At 42.3% G+C, this 17,758-nt stretch overlaps 1 protein-coding gene across 1 annotated transcript in view; it reads right to left on the minus strand.

Annotated features, from left to right (window-relative positions):
- CIB4 (calcium and integrin binding family member 4) overlaps positions 1-17,758 on the minus strand; it is a 79,973-nt gene that overhangs the window by 11,615 nt on the left and 50,600 nt on the right. The gene's annotated exons all lie outside the window — the stretch shown is intronic.

Here is a 17,758-nt window from a genome sequence, read left to right on the forward strand (position 1 = left end):
CAGCACAACAGGACTAAACCAAAGCTAAGAAGTTTCCTGAATACAATCAAACACTTTGAGGGACACAGTAGCAAGGGTAGGAGTCTGGGGACCATGCTTTCAGGGGACATCTAGGTGAATTGACATAACAAATCTTATTAAGAAAATGTTCTGCATTCTACTTTGATTAGTGGCGTCTAGGGTCCTAAAAGCTTGCAAGCAGCTATCTAAGACGCATCAATTGGTCCCAACCACCTAAAGTAAAGGAGAATGAAGAACACCAAAGACACAAGGAAAGTATTAGACCAAGAGGCAGAAAGGGCCACATAAACCAGAGACTTCATCAGCCTGAGACCAGAAGAACTAGATGGTGCCTCGCTACCACCAATGACCGCCCTGACAGGGAACACAACAGAGAGTCCCCGATGGAGCAGGAGAAAGATGCGGTGCAGAACTCAAATTCTAGTAAGAAGACCAGACTTAATGGTCTGACTGAGACTTCAGGAACCCCAGAAAGCATGGCCCCTGGATTCTGTATCAGCCCAGAAGTAAAACAATTTCCGAGGCCAACTCTTCAGACAGGGATTGGACTGGACTGTGAGACATAAAGTGATACTCATGAGGAGTGTGCCTCTTAGCTCAAGTAGATACAAGAGACTAAACGGGCAGCTTCTGTCGGGAGATGAGATGGGAAGGCAGAGAGGGTTAGGAGCTGGTTGAATGGATATGGGGAATCAGGAGTAGAAAGGAGGAGTGTGCTGTCACAGTATGGGGAGAGCAATTAGGGTCACATAACAATGTATGTATAAATTTTTGTATGGGAAAAAATTTTAAAAAGACCCTCCTTGACTCCGTCAGGGATTGTTTCCTCCTTGACCTCCAGCAGCTTCTCATACCAGACCTGTTCACCTGCAATGGACCATGCACGCCTCTTGCCATCAGTCACCTTGGGCTTGTCTCCCCAGTCACAGGACAAGCTTCTTGATGATGCCCCACTCATTCTACTCAGCACACGTGGATAGTGCCTGCTGGGTGCCAGACCTCGAGCCAGGCATCGGGTACACAGCTGTACCAGGCTGGTTCCTGCTTGCAAGGAGCTCCCAAAATGGAGGCAGAGGGAGACAGTCAGGCACCCAATCGTCTTGGCTCCAGGAAGACAGGAATAGATATCCCCAGTAAGGCAACAAGGGCTCTGAGGGTTCTGGATGGGCGCGATCATGTCTGGTTGGAGTGGGGGTGTGAATGAGGAGGATTTCTTGGAGGAGGAGGCAATAGGGAAAGATCTCAAAGATTTGGATCTATAGAGATGGCAACTGGAGGAGCTGCCAGTGTCCCTAGGGACAGCAGCCAAGAAGGAACAGTGCAGGGGTGTTGAGCACCAGTGATGAGGAAAGCAGAGGCTTGGGAGATGGTCTGGGTGGGGAAGAGTCAGAGGTAAGTCTGGCCAGGTGGGCTGAACTGTAAAGGGCCTTGGATGCCAGGTGAGGCAATGGTACTGACATCCTTGGCAATCCTCCCCCAGAACACCCAACACAGTCCCCTGAACCATTCGGCAGTGATGGAGTAAACGCAGGAGCCTTGAGCAGGTTCTAATAATTACCATCATAACAAACACAGATGTGCCAGGCAATGGTCTAAGTGCTTTTTAAATGACTGCACTTAATCCTCGTAACTCCGAGAAATTGAGGCATGCAGAGATTAAACCACCATATTTATTCCCTTCATCTTCTCTCAGACTCTTGCCTTTAAATGTCACCTATATTGCTGGTGGAGCCCTGATGGCACAGTGGTTAAAGTGCTCAAAGTGCTTGGCTGCTAACCAAAAGGTTGGTGGTTTGAACCCACCAGCCGCTCTATGGGAGAAAGATGTGACAGTCTGCTTCTGTAAAGATTACAGCCTTGGAAACCCTGTGGGGCAGTTCTACTCTGTCCTATAGGGTCACTACAAGTCAGAATCCACTCGACGGCAGTGGGTTTTGTTGTTATATGCTGATGAATCTCAAATTTATGTCTCCAGCCTGGGCTTCTCCCTGAACTCCAGCTTCGTATGTCCACCTGCCTTCCTGCCCTCTCCACTTTGGGGTCTAATAGGCTCCTTAAACTCAACACACCCAAACCCAAGCTCCTGATACTCCACCCTGCCCTGCCCCCAAATCTGCTTCACTGAGAGCTGTCCCCTGCTTGGTCAATGGGCAACTCTACCCTTCCATTTGCTCAGGTCAATAAGCCTGCAGGCATCCTTGACTCTCTCCTTCCCTATACCCCACAGCCCATCTATCAGCAAATCTGTCCAACTCCACCTTCAAAAGATTCTGATCACTTCTCCCCACTGCACTGCCTTCACCCTGGTCCCAGTTACCATCACCTCTCTCCAGGATCATAGCAGTAGCTTCCTAACTAGTTTCTCTGTTTTCACTCTGCCCGTTTAGTCTGTTCTCAGCTCAGCAACCAGAGTGATCCTGTTAATCCTACATCATTCCTCTCTCATTGCCCTTTGCAACCTCTCATCTCACCCAGAGTTAAAACCCAGGTCCTGCCAGTGATCCCCAAGGTCTGCTCTGCCCTCGCCCTACCTCCATCAGGCCAGGCACGCTCCTACCTTAGGGCCTTTGCACTTGTGGTCTCCACTCCCTGGAATTCTCACCCCAGACATCCTGGGTCTCTATTCAAATGCTAGCGTCTCATTAAGGCCCTTCCTAGCACCTGTCTAAAACTGCACTTCCTGTCCCTTCTGCTGCTTTATTTTTCTCCCAGCACTCAATATTCAATGCCTAACACACTGTAAGTTTTACTTACTAGTGTGTTCATTTCCCCTCTACTAGAATATAAATTCCACCAGGGCAGGGGTATTTGTCTTTTTGTTCACTACTGTACCCCACTCCTAGAATGGTGCTCCTGGAGTAGAATCTCCATGACTATTGACTGAATAAATGAGTGTACAAACTGCCCAAGGTCACACATTAACAAATGACAATGAGAAGAGTAAACCCAGGCGGTGTGACTTGCTAGGCAGTCTGTGCTCCTAACTAGTCGTAACTGTCTTTATTCTAACAAAATGTCCACATATTTAGCTGGGCATAAAAAGAACACTGCCGTGGAGCCGATTCTGATGCAGGGTATGTTACAGAGTAAAAGGAGCCCTACTCCGTAGGTTTTCTTGGCTGTAATCTTTACAGAAGTAGATAGCCAGCCCTTTTTTCCACAGTGCTGCCGGTTGGTTTGAACCTCCAACATTTAGGTTAGTTTAAAAAAAAAAAAAAGAACCTGTTGCCGTAGAGTCGATTCTGACTCATAGTGACCCTACAGGACAGAATAGAACTGCCCCTTAGAGTTTCCAGGGAGTGCCTGGTGGATTCAAACTGCTGATCTTTTGGTTAGCAGCTGTAGCACTTAACCACTACACCACCAGGATTTCAAGTACACCACCATGCCACCAAGGTTTCAAGTGCAAACTATTTGTGCCAGCCTTTAGCTGAGCATATGACCACCCAGCAAGAACGCTACATTTCCCAGCTTCCCTTGCTGTTAGAAGTGGCCTTGTGACTAAGTCTGGCCAATGAGATATAAGCAGAAGAGCTGCACATGACTTCTGGCAACCGTTTTTAAAGAAAAGGTGCAGCCCTCTCAGACAATGAGGCAACCTTGGGAATGGAAGGGAGAGCAACGAGATAAAAGGAACCTGGGTCCCTGACACTGTGAGGCTGCAGAACCACCGTGAACAGTTATCTCTGGACTTCTACATGTTGGAAAAATAAGCATGTAGCTTTCAGTGATCTTGGAATCTATTGCGTTTAAGCCACTGTTCTTTGGGGTTTCCTGTCATTTGCCACCAGTTTCCTCATCTGTAAAATGGGAATAATAACAGTATCCACACAGCTGCTGTGAAGATTAAATAAGAAAATACATATCAATTGCCTGGCATGAGGGTTGGAATACAGAAACGCTCAGTATAGAAGATGCTTATTAGATATAGTAGAGGTTCAATTCTACGTCACATGATGATTGTTAAATATTAAAAATGCAAACCTCAAAAGACTTCATAATATCTTACCTTGAAGAATGAGAGATAGAGCTATACTGGCCTCATTAGAGAACCTGGGACCCAGCGTGGAGACGTAGTTTGCCTGCGTCACAGGGCCCTGTCTCTGTGGCTCAGGGCAGGATTTGGATGCGCAAAGTATAACTAACCACCTCCCCCCTCAAACAGGTGGCTCTCTCCTGACCCCAGGGATGGGAGGCTAAGACTGTCCCCACATAGCTCTGTTGTCACACACTGTGGGTAATGGCTCAGAGCAGGTGGAGGGGTGAGGGACCAGCATCGGTCCTGGAGGTAGGATCAGCTGCAGTGACACTGCACTGGTGGCAAATAGCTCTTCGGCCTCTCCTGGAGACCCCGCAGTGTCCCCGGGCATCTGCTGGCCTAGCTCCCGTATGCAGAGACTGCAGCAAAGTGACATGGCTTTGGCCCCAAGCCATCTGGAAACAGAATAATTTGCTGCAGTAAAATGTAGTCTTGGACAGTTCCCCTCCTTTGGGGGTGCAAGGGCAGAGCAGCCTGGGAAAGGGCGGGGAGGGCTGGGTGCTCTGGGCTGCTGGCCAGCCCATGCGACCTCCGCAGTCCTCGGGACCTGCAGCCTTGGGCCACTCTGGGCAGGGGCCAAGGCTTCGTCTTGCTGCTCTCAACAGTAGGGGAGCTCAGAGAGCTGGTGGAGTTGGGCTCAGCCTTCGAGACCCTCAAGAGACCCTTACCATCATCATCGTTGTCATCCCATCATCTCTGTCATTATTATTTCTTGCAATTTACACACTTGCACTTTCACAAAAATCAGCCTATTTGATTGAGGGGGGTAGATCATGCTTCCATGATTGCTGCCATTTTACAGACAAGGCTGAGCAGTGAGAACTGAGGGTCCTCCTTCGCCCCTCCCCGGGCACTGGCATCCCTTGCTGCTTGTCAGGTCTTGGGAAGGTGTGGGAAGCCACCTCTCTGGCACATGCCTGAGGGTAATTCATATCTGAGGGAAGCTACACTGATGGGAACAGGAAAGCATTGCCATTATGCTCTCTCTGACAGGTAGAAAATCTGCCCAGAAGTGCTGAGAGAGGGAGGATTGATCAGCTGAGGTAAGGCGTGCGTGTCCCTCAATGCAGAAACTGGAGCTCAGAAACTAAGTGTCAGGTAGGAGTAGCCAGTCCTGCTGGATTCTTGTCCAATAGCCATTCTCCACTTCTTCATACTAACTTCAGTTCTTATTCAGGATGATACCATGTTCAGCTTAAAATACTCAGCTTTCCAATCTCCCTTGCATCTATAGGTGGCCATGTGACACAGTTATAGCTAATGAGGTATAAACCAAAGTTGCCAGGTGGAGCTTCCAAGAAATTTTGTTAAAGGAGAGTAGCTTTATTTGTGCATGAGGATGTACACTTTGTCCTTATCTCTTCTCCCATTCCCTTTTCTTCCTGCCTGGAATGCAGATAAGATGGCTGTAGACACAGCAGCCATTTTGTGACCATAAGGAGAACAGTCCCACATTAAACATGGCAGATTAGGAAGCTTGAAGGAACCTGGGCTCTTTGTAACTTTCTTGGGCTATTGCCCCAGCTCTGGACTGCCTGCCTCCAGACTTACTTTTTTTTAACATGAGTGTTGTTACACACAACTATGTATACAATAACTGTATGTTGGAATTGATTCCTATGCAATTCGAACTGATATAATGGGTTAGCAGAGTAGTCTTCAAACTCGGCTGCACATTAGAATCACCCAGGAGCTTTTTAAAACCCAACAACTAGGGCATATCCAATACCATTACATCAAATCTCTAAAAGTATTTTTTAAACTCCCCAGGTGATTCCAACATGCAGCTGAGTTTGAAAACGAGTGGGTTAGAGAAGTGCTTCTCAAACTTTAAGGTGCAGACAGCTCACTGGGGAATCTTGTTAAAATGCAAGCTCTGATTCAGTAGGTGTGGGTGGAGCCTGAAATTCTGCATTTCTAACAAGCTGATGATGCAGATCCATGGGTAGCAGGTCCTTTGAGTAGCAAGAGCTTTGCCATGGTTTGAATTATGTCTCCCAAATAATGTGTGTATCAACTTGGCTGGGCCACGATTCCCAACATTGTGTGGTTGTCCTCTATTTTGTGATTGTAATTTTATGTTAAAGAGGATTAGGGTGGGATTGTAACACCACCCTTACCCAGGTCACATCCCTGATCGAATGTAAAGGGAGTTTCCCTGGGGTGTGGCTTGCACCACCTTTTATCTAACAAGAGATACAAGGAAAGGGAAGCAAGCAGAGAATGGGGGACCTCATATCACCAAGAAAGCAGTGCTGGGAGCAGAGCATGTCCTTTGGAGCTGAGGTTCCTGTGCTGAGATGCTCCCAGAACACGGGAAGACTGATAATAAGGACCTTCCTCCAGAGCTGACAGAGAAGGCCTTCCCCTGGAGCTGACGCCTTGAATTTGGACTTGTAACCTACTAGCCTGTGAGAGAATAAATTTCTTTGTTGAAGCCATCCACTTGTGGTATTTCTGTAAAGCAGCACTAGATGACTAAGACAGGCTTAGAAAATTGAATCAAGTCTTTGGACATTGCCTAAGAATTATCACCACGACCATTGCCACCACCATCCTCTCCTTTCCTTCTATGTATTCTTTTCCTTCTTTGTATTCCTCCTCCTCTTCATCCTTCAACGTATACCACTACCGTCTCAATTCATTGATTAGCTACCACATGCCAGGCACCAGGCTCAGGGCTTCATGTGTCCTATTTCTAATCCTCCTGAAGGATGGCTCTGTGAAGTAACAAATCTGCTAAGTCCAAAGAGAATTCAGAGTCTGGGTATATCTGATGAAGCTTTGGAGTTTATGGGTCCTTAGGCATCTATTTTCACAGCTCATTTGCATGAAGTCTTTGCACTTTTTGTTTTTGTACTTGGGCTTAAGGAGGAAGGAAGCAGTGTGCTCAGGAGGGCTTGGAGAGAGAGGTTGTGGGAGAAGACAAGGACGTTGTAGGGGTCAGTGTGGTGTCTGGTCCTTGATCTGACCTGAGGCAACCATCTGACCTCTTGGGGGTGAGGACGTTCTCCCTATTTCTGAGCTAAACACAATTTAGCACCTGTGCCTTGAAGACTAAACACAGCCTGCTGGTTTTCTAGCTCCCTGAGGGTTTGGCTGTTTTTGTTTGTTTAGCTTTGGAAATCATGAAAAGACAGCTAAGCAGACATCTTTAGGGACATCTGCCCAGCTTACACACCACCATCTCCGAGAAATGTCCCCACCCGCAAGTTGTAGGCCCCTGGAGCCATGTTTATTTATAGGACTCTACTTCTTTTGGGCTGTAGTTGATTGGGCAAGGCTGGTCACCTAATCCAGGGGCAGCTAAATCATTGGTTTGGCTGAGCCAGCCAGCATCTCCTGAGAGAATGGAAGTGAGAAACAGAAATACTTATGGCTTGTCAATCAGAGCAAAGCCTATAGGGTGTGTGGGGAACTAGGGTAGTCATCTTTGGTCTGTAGGCACAGAGGCGTAAAAATCAGGTCTGCAGAAAGAGAAGCATGAAGCAGGTGCACACAGAGAAGAGATGAGAGATTATGCAGCTATAGAGAAAAAAAGGAGAAAGTAGCTGTCTTACTTCAGCTGCATCCTAGGCCCTCAAGAGGTCTGCTGCAGTTCTGTGGTGGGTTCCACATGGCCTATGGAAGACAAACTTTAGAGTGTCCTCCCCATGATCTCCACCTCCTGGTATTCATGCCATTGCATAATCTCCTACCCTTTAGTGTGGACAGCACCTGTGACTTGCTTCTAAATCAATAGAATATGGAAAAAATGATGGGACATCACTTCCATGATTACATTATGTTCTATAAGACTCCATCATGCTAGCAGACTGTCTCTAGAGACTCTGTTTCCCTAGCTGTCTCAGAAGAAGCGGGAGTCAACAAAGATACAGAAGATCTAAATAACACAACCAACCAACTTGACCTCATAGACATATACAGAACACACAACTCAGCAGCACAGTATACATTCTTCTCCAATGCACATGGATCAATCTCCAGAATAGACCATATTTTAGGCCACAAAGCAAGGCTCAATAAATTAAAAAAATATTGAAATAATATAAAGCACCTTCTCTGACCATAATGCTATGAAACTAGAAATTGACAACAAAAAGAACAAGGAAAACATTAAAAACATGGAAACTGAATAACACCTTAATTAAAAACTATTCAGTAATAGATGAAATTTAAAAATTCTTAGAATCAAATGAGAATGAAAACACAACATACCAAAGCCTTTGGAACACACAAAAGCAGGGTTCAGAGGAGAATTTATAGCAATAAATGTACACATCAAAAGGGAAGGGCCAAAATCAATAGCTTAAACCAACAACTTGAAAAAATAGAAAAGGAGTAGCAAAAGAAGTCCACAGTCACCAGAAGAAAGGAAATAATAAAGATCAGAGCAGAAATAAATGAAATAGAAAACAATAGAAAGAATGAATAAGACCAGAAGTTGGTTCTTTGAAAGGATCAATAAAGTTGACAAACCACTGGGCAAACTGACAAAGGAAAAAAATGAGAAGATGCAAATAACCAAAATAAATGAGATAGGTGACATTACAACAGAACCAACTGAGATGAAAATGATCATAACAGATTATGAAAAATTGTACTCCAGCAAATTTGAAAACCTAGAAGAAATGGACAAATTTCTAGAAACACACTACTTACCTTAGCTAACACAAACAGAGATAGAAAATCTGAATAGAGCCATAATAAAAGAAGAAATTGAAGATGTCTGTGGTGTGATGGAATACTTTTGTGTGGCCTTTCTAGCCATGGTCTTATAACTCTCACCCAAGTGATTGGGCAGGACTGTGTGATAGGGTAATTGTGGCCAATCAAAGGGATTAGTCAGTTTTGCCATCCCATTGGGCTTGAAATGAACCATCCCAGAGGCAGGAGAGAGAGGAGCCTACCACCACCAAGGAAGAACAGCCAGGAGCAGAGAGTGCATTCTTTGAACCCAGGATCCTTGCACTGAGAAGCTCCTGGAACAAGGAGACAGAGAGAGAGAGAGAGAGAGAAATGTAACACTGAAGGCAGCAGAGATGTGGCAGCAGAGACTCTACAGAGTGGGAAAGTTGAATGCCTTTGGGCAGAGGCCGAGAGCCAGAGAGGTGTGCCTGTGAACACAGTTGGGAAGAGGCTGTCCTGATGGAAGAACTGTATCCGAGCATTCTGGAACCTGAATTGTAACCTGTTACTTCCCTAATAAACCCCACAATTGTGACTATTGTCTGTGAGTTCTGTGTGGCCATTGCAATGACTTATCAAACCCAGCAGAGAAGTAGAGAGTGCCGTGGGAGGGATGGCTGGTGTCAGAATCGGTAAAGATGGCAGAGAGAGGAAGCATGTCTGAGTTCTGCGTGATAGGAATCAGCCTTGGGTCATTGATCTTGATTCTACTTCCCCCTTGTGAAGTTAGAGGAGGTCAGACTCTGCCCCAGGTAATTTTTACAATGTTTTTAACAACAACAACAAAAAAATCCCAACAACAACAACAAAAAAGCCATGGCCCAGAGAGTTTTACTGGAGAATTCTACCAAATATTCAGAGAAGAGTTGAAACCAATTCTACTCAAACTATTCCAAAACATGGAAAAGGAAGAAATACTGCTGAATTCATTCTATGAAGCCAGCTCAACCCTGATACCAAAGCCAGGCAAAGACATCACAAAAAAAAGAAAAAAGAAAGAAAGAAAATTACAGACCAATATCCCTAATGAATATAGACATAAAAATTCTCAACAAATTTCTAGCCAACATAATTCACCAGCATATCAAAAAAATAATACATCATGTCAAGTGGGATTCATACCAGGGATGCAAGGATGATTCAACATTAGAAAATCAACCAACATAATTCATCACATAAATAAAATAAAGGAAAAGAATCACATGATCATTTCAATTGATGCAGAAAAGGCATTCAATAAACTCCAACACCCTTTCCTAATAAAAAGTCTCAGAAAAATAGGAATAGAAGGGAAATTCCTCAACATAATTAAGGGCATATATGCAAAACCAACAGCCAACATTATTCTCAGTGGAGAAAGATTGAAAGCACTCCTCTTGAGAACAGAAACAAGATAAGCATGCCCTTTATCACCACTCTTACTCAATATTATACCAGAAATCCTAGCCAGCAATAAGGCAAGAAAGGGAGATAAAGGGTTATCCAGATTGGAAAGGAAGAAGTAAAACTATCCTTATTCATAGATGAAATGATCCTATAAATAGAAAATCCCAGAGACTCCACAAGAAAGTTACTGGAACTAATAGAAGGATTCAGCAAAGTGGCAGGGTACAAGATCAATACACAAAAATCGTTGAGTTCCTTACACTAACAAGAAGGACTCTGAAAAGGAACTCAAGAAGACAATACCATTTACAAATGCCTTCCAAATGATAAAATATCTAGGAATAAACCTATCCAGGGATGTAAAAGACTTATACAAGGAAAACTATAAAATACTACTGCAAGAAACTAAAAGAGAGCTACATAAATGGAAAAACATTCCATGCTCATGAATTGGAAGATTTAACATTGTGAAAATGTCAATACTACCAAAAGCGATCCATAGATACAATGCAATCCCGATCCAAATCCCAAAAACATTCTTTAATGAAATGGAATAACTAATATCCAACTTTATATGGAAAGGAAAGAGGATCCAAATATCTAAAGCAATACTGGAGAAGAAGAACAAAGTAGAAGGCCTCACACTACCTGATCTCAAAATTTACTATACAGCCACAGTAATCAAAATAGCTTGCTACTGGTTCAATGACAGACACATAGACCAATGGGATAAAACTGAGAACCCAGAAGTAAATCCACCCATCTATGGGCAGCTGATCTTCGACAAAGGGTCGAAGTCCATTCAACGGGGAAGATACACTCTCTTGAACAAATGGTGCTGGCAAAACTGTATATCCATTCACAGAAAAATCAAACAGGATCCATAACCCACACCATGTACAAAAACTAACTCAAAATGGATCAAAGGCCTAAATGTTAAAGCTAAAACTATAAAGTTCTTGGAAGCTAACATAGGGACAAAACTAGGGACCTAATTTTTGGCATAAATATCCTATCAAACACAACTAAAAATGCACGAATGACAGAAGATAAATTAGATAACTGGGACCTCCTAAAAATTAAATACTTTGCTCATCAAAAGACTTTATCAAGAGGGTAAAAAGAGAACCTACAGACTGGGAAAAAATCTTTGGCAATGACATATCTGATAAGGGTCTAATCTCTAAAATATAAAAAAAACTTCAATACCTCTACAACAAAAAGACAAACAACCCACTCAAAAAATGGGTAAAGGACATGCACAGACACTTCACCAAACAGAACATTCTGGCGAACAACAACAACAACAAAAAAAATGAAAAGATGCTCACAATCATTAGCTGTTAAAGAGATGCAGATCAAAACTACAGTGAGATATCATCTTACCTCTACAAAATTGGCAATGATCAAAAAACCAGAAAGTAACAAATGTTGTCAAGGTTGTGGGTAGATTCAAACTCTTATACTATGCTGATGGGACTGTAAAATGGTACAACCACTATGGAAAAAGGTATGGTACTTCCTCAAAAAATTAGAAATAGAAATACCTTATGATCCAGCAATCCCACTCCTAGGTATATATCCAAGAGATATAAGAGCAGTGACAGAATCGACATACACATACCTATGTTCACTGCAGCATTATACACAATAGCAAAAAGATGGGAATAACTTATGTGCCCATCACAGATGAATGGATAAACAAATTGTGGTACATACACACAGTGGAATACTACACAACTATAAAGAATAATTAAGAGTCTGTGAAACATCTTATAACATGGGTGAATCTGGAGGACATTATGCTGAGTGAAATAAGTTAAGCACAAAAGGACAAATATTTTATGGTCTCACTATTATAAAAAAGTCAATAATATACACACAGGAAGCACATTCTTTGGTGGTTACCAGGGATGGGAGGGAGTAGGAAGCGGAATCACTTTCTAGGTAGTAGACACTTGTTATTTTTGGTGATGGGAAAGGCAATACCAAATATGAGCGAAGTCAGAACAATTTGACAAAGGTAAATAAAGACACTAAGAAGTACACAAGAAAAAGAGACAATTTCAGTAAATACTATAACATATATAATTTTGCAACACCAGTAACAACCAAAAAATATATGTGTGGTTGCATAGGTAGATATGTATGCATATATGCATATAAGAAGGCATATGCAAGTAAATGCACATGCATGTATAGGTGTATCTGTAGGCATATGTATATACACGTTTGTGTGTGCTGCATATAGATCCATATATGTAACAAAGCACATAGGGGGCACAGTTACAGAGGCTTCCTAGACAACAACTTCCTTCCAAACAACTTGCAGGATTGGTTTACTAGGTAAAAAGGCTTAGGATCATAGTCTCAGGGGACAACTTAGTCAATTGGCATAACATAGTTCATAAAGATAATGTTCTACATTCTAGTTTTGTGAGTAGCGTCTGGGGTCTTAAAAGCTTGTGAGGGGTATCTAAGATACAACTATTGGTCTCTACTCGAATGAAGCAAAAGAGAATGAAGGAAATCAAAGGCTCAAAGAAGAAACTAGTCATAGGACTAATAACCCACATGAACCATGGCTGCTTCTAACCTGAGACCAGGAGAACTACTGGTGTCCTACTACTACTATTCACTGTTCTGACCAGGGACGCAGTAGAAAGTCTCAGATAGAATGGGAAAAAAATGTAGAACAAAATTCAAATTCCTAAAAAAGGCCAGACCTACTGAACTGATAAATACTAGAGGAACCCCAAGACTATCACCCTAAGATAACCTTTGAACTTGGAACTGAAGCTATTTCTGGAAGTCACCTTTCAGTCAAATACTAGATTGGCTTATAAAATAAACTATGTCACCCATGAGTAATGCGCTCCCTTAAACAATCAACTACCTGAGACCAAACGGTCAACATTTACCCAAAAACAAAAATGAGAAGGCAAGGAGGGGAAGCTAGATAAATGGAAATACAACAAACAGAATGGAAATAATGAGAATGCTGACCAATTGTGAAAACTCTAACCAATGTTCTGGAACGATATGTATAAAAATTGTTAAATGGGAATCTAATTTGCTGTGCAAACTTTCACCTAAAACACAATAAAATATTGTTCAAAAAAAAAAAAAGAAGAAGAAGAAGCAAGAGACCATGTTGGAAGGCCCATGTGACAAGGAGCTGAAGGTAGCCTCCAGCAAGAAGTTGGGGTCCTAATTCCTACAGCTTCAAGGAAATTAATTCTGCCAACAACTTCAGTGACCTTGGAAGTGAATTTTTGCCCAGTCAAACCTCTGGATGAGACTGCAGCCCAGGTGACACTTTGACTGCAACTTTATGAAGCCCTGAGAAGCGGATCCATCTAAGCCCTGCCTAGATTCCTGACCCACAGAAACTGTGAGATAATAAATGTGTATTGTTTAAAGCTGCTAAGTTTGGGGTGATTTGTTACACAACAATAGAAAACAAATATATTGCTACTCCATATCAGTTGCCTTTTACACAGGTGGGTTTCTATTACTTGCAACCTGAAGAAGCCAGGGCTTCGAACTGGTTTGTTCCGGTTCAAACCCTTGCTGAGAATTTGCATGTCCACCCCAAATATACTTGTCCTAGTCATCTAGTGCTGCTATAACAGAAGTACCACGAGTGAATGGCTTTAACAAAGAGAAATTTATTTTCTCAAAGTCCAGTAGGCTAGAAGTCCTATTTTAGGTTGTCAGCGCCAGGGGAAGTCTTTCTTTCTCTGTCAGCTCTGGAGGAAGGTCCTTCTCATCCATCTTCCCCTAGACTAGGAGCTTCTCTGTGCAAGAACCCCGGGTCCAGAGGATGCACTCTGCTCCCAGTGATTCTTTCCTGGTGTTATGAGGTCTCCTCCTCTCTGCTTGCTTCCTTTTCTTTTTATGTCTTGTAAGATAAAAAGTGGTGCAGGCCATACCCCAGGGAAAGTCCCTTTACATTGGATCAGGGATGTGACCTTAGTATGGGTGTTACAATCCCACCCTAATCCTCTTTAACATAAAATTACAATCACAAAATGGAGGACAACCACAGAATACTGGGAATCATGGCCTAACTAAGTTGACACATATTTTTAGGGGACACAATTCAATCCATGACAATACTGAATCAGAATCTACATTTTAACAAGATCCCAAGATGATTCTTATGTATAATAAATTTTGAGAACCTCTGCTCTACTAGTAGTTCTTAGAATTGGTCGCTAACCTACAGCATTAGCATTGCCTGGGAACTTCTTAGAAATGCAAATTCTCAGCAGTGGTTTGAACCGGAATGCACCAGTTCAAAGCCCTGGAAGAACCTTGGTTAACACAGGAGCACCCAGCCTGGACCAGCATTCTTCCAGAGGAGTTGCCTCATCCAGAATAGCACTGATAGGAGCTGGCAGGGCTTTAGCCAGCATGGCAAATGCTTTGTGGTGGGAGGTCTGAAAGAGAGTGGTAGCAACTAGTGGGCTAGGACTCCATGGCTACATTTGGGAACTCCCTGGAGACTAACAGAAATACTTGGGATAAGGAAAGGAAACATTGTATTGGGCAGGTGGGGGCTACTGAGCCAACAGAATTCAGGTATGTGGTTTCATTTGTATTTATCTTGAGTTACTGAATTTGTAAATTTGAATCTTTCACCAACGTTAGGACATTATTATTTCTATTGATACATATTCAAGTTTACTGACTCTTTCCTCTGTCATCTCCATTCTACTGTCAAGTCCATCCAGTGAATTTTTATTTTATTTTATTGTGCTTCAGGAGAAAGTTTACAACATAGATTAGTTTCTCATTCAAAAATTTATATACAAATTGTTCTGTCACATTGGTTACAATCCCCAAAATCTGTCAGCACTCTCCCCCTTTCTCTTTCCATCCTAAGTTCCCCGTGTCCATTTGTCTAGTTTTCCTGTCCCTTCCTGCGTTCTTGTCTTTGCTTTTGGGCAGGTGTTGCCCATTTGGTCTCATATACTTGATTGAACTAAGAAGCACATTCCTCACCTGTGTTATTGTTTGTCTTATAGGCCTGTGTACTCTTTGGCCAAAAGGTGGACTTTGGGAGTGGCTTCAGTTCTGAGTTAGCAGGGTATCTGGTGTCCATAGTCACAAGGGTTCCTCTAGTCTCTGTCAGACCAGTAAGTCTGGTTTTTTTTTGTCAATTTGAATTTTGTTCTATGTTTTTCTCCTGCTTTGTCTGGGACCCTCTATTATGATCCCTGTCAGAGCCCTTGGTGGGGCTAGCTGGGCACCATCTAGTTCTTCTGGGCTCAGGCTGGTGGAAGCTGTGGTTTATGTGGTCCATTAGTCCTTTGGACTAATATTTTCCCTGTGTCTTTGGTTTTCTCTTCATTCTCCTTTGCTCTGAATGTGATGGGACCAATCAATGTATCTTAGATGGCTGCTCACAAGCTTTTAAGAGCCCAGATGCTACTCACCAAAGTAGGATGTAGAACATTTTCTTTATGAACTATGTTATGCCAATTGACCTAGATGTTCCCCAAGACCATGGTCCCCAGGCCTAAGCCTCAGTAACTTGGTCCCTCAAGGTGTTTGGATGTGCCTAGGAAGCTTCTATGACTTTGCCTGGGTCAAGTTGTACTGATTTCTTCTATATTGTGTGTTGTCTTTCCCTTCACCAAACTTAACACTTGTCTACTATCTAGTTAGTGATTTCCCCTCCCCACCCCTCCCCTTCCCTGTAACCATCAAAGATTGTTTTTTTCCTGTGTTTAAACCTTTTCTGGAGTCCTGGTGGTGCAGTGGTTAAGAGCTTGGCTGCTAACCAAAAGGTCAGCAGTTTGAATCCACCAGTCACTCCTTGGAAACCCTATTGGGCAGTTCTACTCTGTCTTATAGGGTTGCTATGAGTTGGAATCCACTCAACAGCAATGGGTTTTGGGTTTTGAGAAACCTTTTCTTGGGTTTTTATAATAGTGTTCTCCTACTATCTTTGTCCTTTTGTGATTGACTTATTTCACTCAGCATAATGCCCTGTTGATTCATCCATGTTGTAAGATGTTTCACAGATTGATCATTATTTTTTTATTTTTGCATAGTATTCCATTGTGTGTATGTAGCATAATTTGTTTATCCATTCATTTGTTGATGGGCACTTAGGTCCAGTGAAGTTTTCATTTTAGATATTTTATTTTCCAGTTTTATATTTCCCCTTTTATTCCTTTTTTAAAGCATCTATTATGTACTTTATTTTTTTATTGTACTTTAGATGAAGGTTTACAGAGTGAATTAGTTTCTCATTAAACATATTGTTTTGTGACATTGGTTGCCAACCCCACAACATGTCAACACTCTCCCCTTCTCGACCTTGGGTTCCCCATTGCCAGCTTTCCTGTCCTCTCCTGACTTCTAGTCCTTGCTCCTTGGCAGGTGTGCCCATTTAGTCTTGTTTTGTTTTATGGGCCTGTCTAATCTTTGGCCAAAGGGTGAACCTCAGGAGTCACTTCAATACTAAGCTAAAAGTGTGTGTGGGGGTCCCATTTTATTCTTTTTTATAGTGTCTATTTGTCTGCTGATATTTCCTATCTTTTTGTTCATTATGAGCATATTTTCTATAACATTATTGAGCATGGTTATAATACAATACAGGCAGTACCCAGATTATGAACCAGTTCCATTCCTAAGTCTGTCTTTAAGTCAAATTTGTATGTAAGTTAGAACAGTTAGGTACGGTTCATACCTAACGTCAGTCAACTGTTTTTCTTAGTATATAGTATATAGTGTACCTTTCCATGCACAAAAATCATTGAAGAAATACTTCCAGAAACACTAAAACATCTTTAACATAATAATACAGTAATAATTATAATGTTTTGATGAGCATCGCAAAGTATCACGCATTTGTAATTTATGAACTATTGTATGTACTTCGAATTTTTAATATAATAGACTTTACAAGAATTGGTTCCTAACCACAGGTTGTATGTAAAACAGACGTTCGTAATCCGAGAACTGCCTGTAGCTGCTTTAAATTCCTTGTTAGCTAATTCCAACATCTGGAATCTGGGTTATAGGGAAGTCAGTCTCCATTGATTCTCCTTTAAGAATGAGTTGATTTTTTCAGGTTGCTTGTTTGTGTTTGTTTTTGTATATCAAGTAACATTGGATTGCATCTTGGGAATTGCAAATGTTACTTGTGGAGACTCTGGATTCTGTTATATGCCTTCAAAAAGAGTGCTTACATATTTCGATTTTAGCAGGTAATTAGTTGGACTCAAATTGCAAACTTGTCATTTGAGGATCTTGTTAAAATGTGGTGGCAACTCAAACATCAGTTCAGTTCTTTTTTTTCCTTAACTGAGCAGCTTTGAGTTTGTTACGTATGGGTGCTATGGAGGATTGAGTGTTTCAGGGACCAGACAGAGATTTGGGCATAGTTTATACATAAAATTGGGGCTTTCCCTCTCTGGCCCTCTTTTTTCTTGGACTCTCTCTTTACTTTCCAAAGGCTATGGTTGCCCAAAACTGTCTAGTTCTTCACTCACTGCAGCCTGAACTCAGGCTTAAAAAAAAAAAAATTTAGGATACCCATCCAGTGACATTTCTTTTGTCCAAGTGTCAACTTCCTCTAGAATCTCTCTGCTTTTGGTAGCTCTC

The sequence above is a fragment of the Trichechus manatus genome, unplaced genomic scaffold, assembly GCF_000243295.1.
Source record: "Trichechus manatus latirostris isolate Lorelei unplaced genomic scaffold, TriManLat1.0 scaffold00052, whole genome shotgun sequence".
Classification (NCBI taxonomy): domain Eukaryota; kingdom Metazoa; phylum Chordata; class Mammalia; order Sirenia; family Trichechidae; genus Trichechus; species Trichechus manatus.